Source organism: Saimiri boliviensis, chromosome 14, assembly GCF_048565385.1.
Source record: "Saimiri boliviensis isolate mSaiBol1 chromosome 14, mSaiBol1.pri, whole genome shotgun sequence".
Taxonomy (NCBI): Eukaryota; Metazoa; Chordata; class Mammalia; order Primates; family Cebidae; genus Saimiri; species Saimiri boliviensis.
The window spans coordinates 95,675,156-95,684,178 of record NC_133462.1 but is presented as its reverse complement, the minus strand read 5'-3'; the positions used below and the strand labels follow the sequence as shown (position 1 = coordinate 95,684,178).

At 47.9% G+C, this 9,023-nt stretch overlaps 1 pseudogene; it reads right to left on the bottom strand.

Moving 5' to 3' along the window:
- Nucleotides 1–686: 686 nt before the first annotated feature.
- Nucleotides 687–1,852, bottom strand: LOC141581207 (cobalamin trafficking protein CblD pseudogene; annotated as a pseudogene).
- Between the last annotated feature and the right edge of the window lie 7,171 nt (nucleotides 1,853–9,023).

Here is a 9,023-nt window from a genome sequence, read left to right as displayed (position 1 = left end):
TCAATGTCCTCCTTATCCATGCTATGTGCTGGTATAGTGTTAGGAGTCATATTTTCAATTATTTTAAATGTCATCTGCCACAGACAAAATTGAATGTCCTTGTCAGTTGTGGTATAATGAACTCTCATCAGATCTTTTGTCATAGTCATTTCAAGCTCTTTGTCATTTAGATATTATTTATGCCTGATGCTTTCCTAAAAGCTCCTGCAATCAGCTATGGATCAGAATGTTGGTCTCCAACACAGGACTCCCTCTGAGACCCAGAGAAAAGACTATGACAGGTACTCTGGTTACAAGCTTCTGATGATATTGCTCAAATAACTTTAAGACCATACACTTAACTCAGTGAAGCTTCCAGAAGTCTAGTTGAGAAACTGATGGGTTCATGACACGGCTAACCCAAGATTCAGCAAGACTGGAATTGAGTACATGGCACTGAATACACTGATGAAAATTGATTATAATTTTATAGCTTCTTTTGAGCATTGCTGGTTCTTTGATGTTATGGTTTCTGGATTTAAGACATCTCTTTCTCTTTTAAAAACTTTAGTCTCACAGTCTTTATAGTTCAACCCAAATATTACATACAAATAATGCAGCAAATAAATGAACATTTCTGATAATTTCCACTTGATTTCTTCATAATACTGCTGTCTGGTGTTGCATGAGTGAAGACACTTCCCACAACTACATGGACACCCCAGAGACTATGACAAATCACTTTACAGCATTCAAGGTCATTGACAGAGAATCCTAAATGTCAGTAGCCTTCATCTGTCTCAAAAAGACTGTTGTTTGTATATGGCCCAAAAAAAGTCAAACCAGATGATGGATCAATAAAGTCAGCCCAGTATCCCTCAGCTTGAAGAGCATAGCAAAGTTCCTTGGCACCACTGTCTAAAAGAACTTCTCTTTCAATTGCTACTTCTTCGCTCTAACCAATCATATCATTCTTAGTTTTTTGTGTTACAGTCAGAATCATTAGTTTGCTATTAGCAACTTCTGGAAGCAGTGCTTCAAAATCTCTTGCAGCAATTCTGGGCATATCTGTATTTGCACACTCTACTCTGGCACTTTCAAAGTTTCTCTGCTGTTCATTTTGTGTTCAACAGGTGCCTCATTACCATAAAATTCATTCACACGTTGTGCCATCACAAACTTGTCTTTCACCTGATAAAGGTTCTGCTAGAATATCAGGCAAAGTTTTATGAACCAGGCTTTCTTCAGTGAACCAGTCTCATTGAGGTGACAATCAAAACCAAGGAAGCTGGAACCTCTATGTTGAGGTCCAAATGGTCCCATAGTTTCATCAGGCCACAGTGTTTGAAAGCATGTATCTGGAGACGCAGAGGCCACGAGACTCTTCAGAACCCGATGATCCTGCAGTTGAAAAGTCTTTGCAGTTGACAACCCTTTTAACTAAAGAGCAAAATCCTGGGCAATAGGAAGCCAGTCTGGCACTGTTCGAAAGCATATTGGCCATCTCTACTGGAAAGGACCGTTCGCAAAACAGCTTCCCTTTGGAAAGTTATTCCAGTTACCACCACTGCCTCCAGCTGTCCCAGAACCTGACTCTTTTGCTGTTAAATAGTGGCCTGAATCCTCACTTTTTACTGAGAATTTTCAGGAAGGCATTTCAGTGTTTTTGTCACTAGAAGATGTATCTCCAGTGAAGATGCTCCTGCCTCCAGAAAGCTCTGACATGGTGTAATTAAGTGGGGAACCGTTGGTCCTCTCTCTTCTTTGGGGTGCAAAAGAATGAGACAGACAGGCATGTGGGGGGTGCCAGGACATCCTGGCCAGTGGGGGGATGTCATACAGTGGTTGCCTGTGCCACACTGGCTGCTGAATACATGTCACCCTGGACACAGGCTCGCCAGTATGGGGTGGGACATATGGCAATCATGTGGACATGGATCCAGTGGTAACTCTCACCTTTGCAGCTGAATCTCTCTTGCATGCTATCCACTATTTGCCAAAACTATAATGGTTCACTCTTTATTTTCTGTCATAGCCTCAGATTAGAGCAGTGGGATAATTTCCTACTCTGAATGACTGGTTCCCTGCGCCCACCAGATGGCTCAGTCCACCGGGACCTCGTCCAGTCCTGAGGAAGCTGATCCCCATTGAAGACAGCAGACAGCCTGCCAGGGTTCTCCCCTCCTCCCCCGGATCTCAGAGACCTCCCTGGGCCTCCAAGGGTCCCATCCTGCGTCCCTTCCTTCTCCCTCTGCAGAGCAACCTCCACCATCCGTCCACCTTCAGCGGGAGACCCCCAGACACTGCCTCGCCTCTGAGCAGCCACAGCACCCCTGCCTGTTACTGATTTAATTATTTATTCACGTCCTTCCTCAAAAAAACACTTAGGTCTCAGAGAAGAAGCTTGTAGCTTCAGTCAGGGATCCGTGAGCTCCTCAAATTGGTGTTTTATCAAGAAAGGTTTCAGTGTGTATGTGGAATGAATGCAAAAACAAATGTAAAGGAAGGTGCTTAAAATACCGACCCGCGTTCTGAAGGGACGGATAAGATCTGGATTCCTGTGAAAGTCAGTCTCTCCAGACTTTTACTCCCTACATGGAAGAAAATCACAGGAACCCCTGACATGTGCAGAGTGATTAACTCACAGCTCAACTTGAGGGTTTAACAGGGAACTTTTCATCACTTACGCTCACTTGATCCTCCAAAGCGTCCAAGTCACGAAAAGGGGAAAGATGGCGCTTCTATGTCGCACACGGGACAGCTCAGGGTGAGAAGGGCCCGGGACAAGGCCGAGTCCCCCCCGCCGGTCCGCGGAGCCTCCGCACTCGGGACGGCGACCGTCAGCCTCCCCGTCCCGGAAACGGCCTCCGCGGGGCGGGCGCGGACACCAGAGGCCGGCCGGGGACGGCGGAGCCCCGCGGCGTCCCTCCAGCCCGGCGGCGACACGGCCCGCGCGGCCGCCAGGTGAAGCTCCGAAGCCGCCCAGGGGCCGAGTCCGCGCGGCCGAGCAGCCTGGACGGCGCGGAACGGCCGGGCCCGGCGGGAGCCCGGGCTGGGGCGGGGCGGGCGCGGGGGAGGCGGCGCCGCGGGCGGGGAGCGCTCGGACCCCGCGTGTGACGCGCGCGGACGGGGCGCCGCAGGCCGGGAGGACTCGGACCCCGCGCTCCGCACAGCCCGACCCCGCGCGGCCCGTCGGGGAGGCCGCCGCCGAGCGCGCCGGGAGCGCGTCCCCTGCCCCGGGGCCCGGCGGGCGGAGACGCGGGAAACGGCCGCACCCCGACCCCGAGGGTCCCCCCCGGCCCCGCGGGACCCGCCGCCCACTCGGGCGGCTGCGGTGGGAGGCGGCGCCGGTCGCCGAGAACGCCTGGACCGCGGTCCCGCCACGCGGCCTCTCCGACGGGGCTGCGCGGGGAACCGAGTCCGCCCGCCCTCGGCGCGCAGCCCCCGGAGACCGCCGGGCACAGGCGGCCGAGGAGAAGGAGCCCCGGGGCCGCCGGGGGGCGCGGGCGCACCGGGAAGGCCGAAGACGGCGCCACGCGAGGTCACCTGAGGTCACGCCGGAGGCGCCGGAGCCGGTGCTGCCCGGAAGGGCGCCATGGACGACGCGGCTCAGGCCCAGCTCGCCTCTGAGCGGGACGGCTCAGCACCACGCCGCGGCCTGAGAGGAGGGGGCCGAAGGCCGGGCACCGGCACGGGAGCCCCAGCGCTGCTGCTCTGGGCAGGGTGTGTGGCGTTCAGAGAGGATGAGGCTGACGCGCGCGCGCACACACACAGACACACACTGACACCGACACACACCGACACACACACACACCCCGACACACACACACACAGACACACACACACACCCCGACACACACACAGACACACACACACACCGACACACACACACACTGACACACACACACACCAGTGTCAGCAGACACAGTAATCAACAGGACCAGACTCAGATGATGAGACTCACACACACACACACACACCCCGACACACACCGACACACACACACACCGACACACACCCGACACACACACACCCCGACACACACACACCCCGACACACACACCGACACACACACACCGACACACACCGACACACACACACTGACACACACACCCCGACACACACACACCGACACACACACAGCGACACACACACCCCGACACACACACACCGACACACACACCACTGTCAGCAGACACAGTAATCAACAGGACCAGACTCAGAGATGAGACTGACACGCACACACTCACACACACACACACACGGACACACACACCACTGTCAGCAGACACAGTAATCAACAGGACCAGACTCAGAGATGAGACTGACACGCGCACACACACACACACCGACACACACACCGACACACACACACACACACACACACACACCCCGACACACACACCACTGTCAGCAGACACAGTAATCAACAGGACCAGACTCAGAGATGAGACTGACACGCGCACACACACACACACCGACACACACACACACACACACACACACACACCCCGACACACACACCACTGTCAGCAGACACAGTAATCAACAGGACCAGACTCAGAGGTGATGAGACTGACACACACACACACACACACACACACACACACACACCACTGTCAGCAGACACAGTAATCAACAGGACCAGACTCAGAGATGACTCCAATATTGCAACTTGCTGTCAGATTGTCCTGGCCACTCTCTATGGACGGTGGATTCTCACCCCAAGTTTGGTTCACATGTTGAAACGAATGAGGCAAACACATGCCACAGGAGAGTGTTAAAAGGTTGATTTTACCCACATAATGAGGCATTCTGGGGAGATCAGGACAGATCTCCCATGCAGGCCCAAAACTGGCTTGAGAGAGCCGGAACAGTCCTGAGGATTCACGGTGGCAGGGGATGGCCCCCGGGGAAGATGCCTGTGCACAGGAAGGGCTTACATGGCTTGAATCTCCTGCAAGCACCAGAGGAGGGAAACCCTGGGCTCTCTTATCCCCAGGCCCAATGTTAGGCAGAGGGAAAGAGGGAGGGCTGGAGCTCAGAAGCTGTCAACAGTCAAACACCAAAAATGGGAGACAGATTCTTTATGATAAAGATACAGATAAATAAAGATTTACAAGTAAATAGTGAAAAAAAATAAGTAGGCCGGGCGCTGTGGCTCACGCCTGTAATCCTAACACTTTGGGAGGCCAAGGTGGGTGGATCACCTGAGGTCAGGAGTTCAAGACCAGCCTGGCCATCATGGTGAAACCCCATCTTAAAAATAAGAAAGAAAGAAATAAATAAGTAAATAAACTAATAATTAAATAAATGGATATATCACTAACATATCCTCAAGTGGAAAAGGTGGCAACATGCCTGAATACAGCAGGAATTTCAGCACAAAGAAAGAAGTTGTGTGAAAAAGATAAAAAGGAAACCATAGATACGAGAAAACATGGCAAAACGTGAAGATTTTCTTCAGTGGGATTATTAGTCAGCTCTATGACTGAAGAAGGAAACCATGAAATTTGATAGGCCAGTAAAATGACCCACAATGGAACCCAAATACATAAACAACAGTATCCAGGAGCCTGAGTGCTATCAAGCACACTAACGCACATGTGATTGAGGCCCAGAAGTAGGAAACAAATAGGTCAGAATGAAAACTTGAAGATATGATGGCTCAAAGTTTTCTAAAAATTACAAAAGACATTGAAACAGAGATCCAGAAAACTCCAAGAAGCCAAGCCAAGACACCAATCAAGATTCTTTGCTTGACCAAACTTTAACCATGCTCTCTTGGGCCTTCTACCCAACAAGGCCTGTCATGTACTTCCCTGCATAATGGAGTTTTAATAGGAGTACTGTTAAGAAGGTTTAGGAGAGAATTCCTTACCCCTGATACCTGGCATCTGATTAAATTCCTCACCTCCACCATCCCCCAGCTGATGCCTAACTGCCTACCTGCCTGCCTCTGGTAAGGATACCATCAGGTCAGTTCAGCCAGAATCCTCCCAGACTTGATGTCTCCTCTTGTCAAGTTTCCATCCATCCATGTTCCCCAAGCCTACATTTTGTTTTTTGGCTAAAAATGTCCACTTGTTCTGGTTGTATTTGGAATTGAGCCCAGCTCTACACTGGAGTCTCTCTTTCCCTGCAGTTTTATGAATAAAATCTATCTAACCCTACCCTAACCCCTAACCCCTAACATTTAACTCTAACCCTAAACCTTAACCCTAACCCTAGCCCTAACCCTAACACAGTTCTGCACACTGTGTGATGCCCAGCATAATCTACTCAACAACTCCCTTCCTGCCTCTACCATACAGCTTAAGGCCCCCCGCTCCCTTTCTTACAGCCTCAATCAGAAGATCATGTTTTGGTCTTTGGTTTTTCCCCCAGGGCACATACTTTTTAATAAACTTCTACAGTGAGATGTATCATACTACCTTGAAATTATTTACCTGCATGTCTAGCCTTATCCGCCATCTCCACCAGTGAGTGAGCTACACAAGATGAGAAACCACATTTCATTCATCTTTATGACTCTAGTACTTGGCATCAGGAAAGAACGTAAGATGGGTTTATAGAATTTAATAATGATTTTGATTAGTTTGGTTGTCATTTTCACCTCAGTGGTTTAAAGCAGTTTTTAAAGTAAAACAAAATAGCCACAGACATAAGATGTGCCTTTACAGATTCATCCTGAGTGGCTCTGAGTCTTTGATAAGCCACTTAGCTTTTCTGAGATCCAAATTACTCATGTGTGAAAGATAAGGAGGAGATCTACTTGACCAACTTTACCCACTTCATGGGTGAGGGTGATAAGCAATCCTAAAAATAACAATCAGCATGAAGTTTCCAAAATCATACATTCACATTTCTAAAAACTACTTGTTTAAAAAGTACCTTCATAAACAAGGTATTTTATACTGGCAAAAAAAAAAAAAAAAAAAAAAAAAAAGAGGCCTAAATAACATGTCAGTAAAGCTCTTTTTAAGTTGTAAAGCATACATGTGAAATAATATGGCTTTTAGTTTCTATTATAATAACTATAACCAGGTTTCTTCTTGGATGTTGTGGGTTCTTGACCTCCAACCTCTTAAAGAATAAGCAGTGGGACTGCTTCAGCTGCACTGTATGCTTGCAAAGTTAAATTCTGGACCAAAGACGGTGTTGCAGAAAGGTGATTTTATTTAGGTAGAGAAAAGAGAAGGAAAGGAGAAGAGAAAGGCTTCCACAAAGAGTGTGGAAGGGAATTCCAGAGGGGAAATCCCAGAGGGACCTCCTACCACGTGGGAGGGGATTCCAGAAAGTTGGAAATCCAGTGCAGGTGAGGGAGCATGGACTTTTATCCTGGGAGAAACCCCCACCTTCTCCAAGACACTGAGCCAATGGAAGGAGTTTCTTAGAACTTCCTCTGGAGTGATTGACTTTTAGTTTCTTCCCCTTCCTGTGAAATTCAAACATAAACATTTGAATCTCCTGGATGGAGAGAGATGGGAGCAGGGCATGGCACTGGGAAATTCTTGCCCTTAAAGCTACACCCCCTCACGGACCCAGAAAGAGAACACATTCCCTCATAACCACCTGGCATAACTCAAAAGATCACAGTCTAGCCTGCAGATAGAAGAGCCTGTTTCCAGGGCTCATAATTCATTGAAGAGTAGAAGGTAATTTTATTTTCATTTAATGTAATGAAAATAAAATGATACTTCCTTCTGGCTTCCTTTACTTCAGCTTTTTTATGAGGAAATAAAACATCTTACGAGTGCACAGAACTTAAATTTTTAAAACACTTCCACATCCATTATCTCTTTTAATCCTCAGGACCATCCCCACTTGGCAGATCAAAAATCCATTCTTCAGAACTGGGAGTGACTTGCGTTAGACCTTCCAGCAAGTGAGAGAGAGTTGGACTTCAAACTGAGGTCATCAGGTGGCAAGTTTTCTACCTTTCCATCAGACCAAAATCCCATAGCATTAGAGTATTTGAGATCATTCTAATGTTTTTAGAGATTAAGAAGCAGAGACCAAGAGATTCCAAATGATCTAAGATCACACAATTAAGGAGAGTATTACGAACCCAGAATGCCCCACTTGCCCCAGTCCCTAAATAATTATATATTATCTTTTATGAGATCCAGCCTCAAAGATGGCCCCCAGTGATTCCCGCCTGCCAGTATTCACATTCTGGTATAATTTTGTCTCACATGAAAAATGGCTGACTTGTATAACCAATAGGATATTGTGGCAATGGCAACATGTGACTTCTGAGGCTAGGTCACAAAAGAGATTGCAGCTGTTTTCTTGTTCTTTTGAAACGTGTGCTCTGAGGGAAGGCAGACACAAGGTTGTGAGGACACTCAGGACACTCCAAAGGGTTCCCGAATGTCCAAGGAGCAGAGGCATCTTGCCAAGAGACAGTATCTCCAGTTATGTGAGTTAGCAATGGTTCTTCTGGTCCCGTTAGAAATTTCATTTAAATTTTCAGAGATTGCAGTCCTTGCCAACATCTGGACTATAACTCCAGGACAGACCCTAAGCCAGAACCATGCAGCTAAATCACTCCTGAATTTCTGACACACAGAATGTGTTATAATAAGCATTTGTTGCTGTTTAAGTCACTTAGTTTTTGAGGAGATTCATTATGTAACAATAAATAACTAACATATATTCTGTTACAGACAATAGGCTCTCCAAAGAGAATGTATGCACATTCTCCTGTCTTCTCCTGATTTCAGACCTCTTTCCCTAAAATGTAGTCACAAATACACTTACCATCAGTTCCCTAAACTCCTTGTCAAGGATATTAATCAAATGAGAGAAGTTACTTCAATGATCTGATCCACTATAATCTTCACCCAGCTGCCCCAGGAGTTTTCCATCTTGTCCCAAAGCATTTCCTCACCATGTACTCACGTCTAAAGCCTGAGATAAGGTTGACTAGGTGGTGTGAATATCACAGGCTCTAGATCTGCTCTGTCTTCTACGGAACACCTAATAAGATCTGAGCTACATCTGGTTGAAAAATTGGGTCTAGAAATGATAGGAATGTG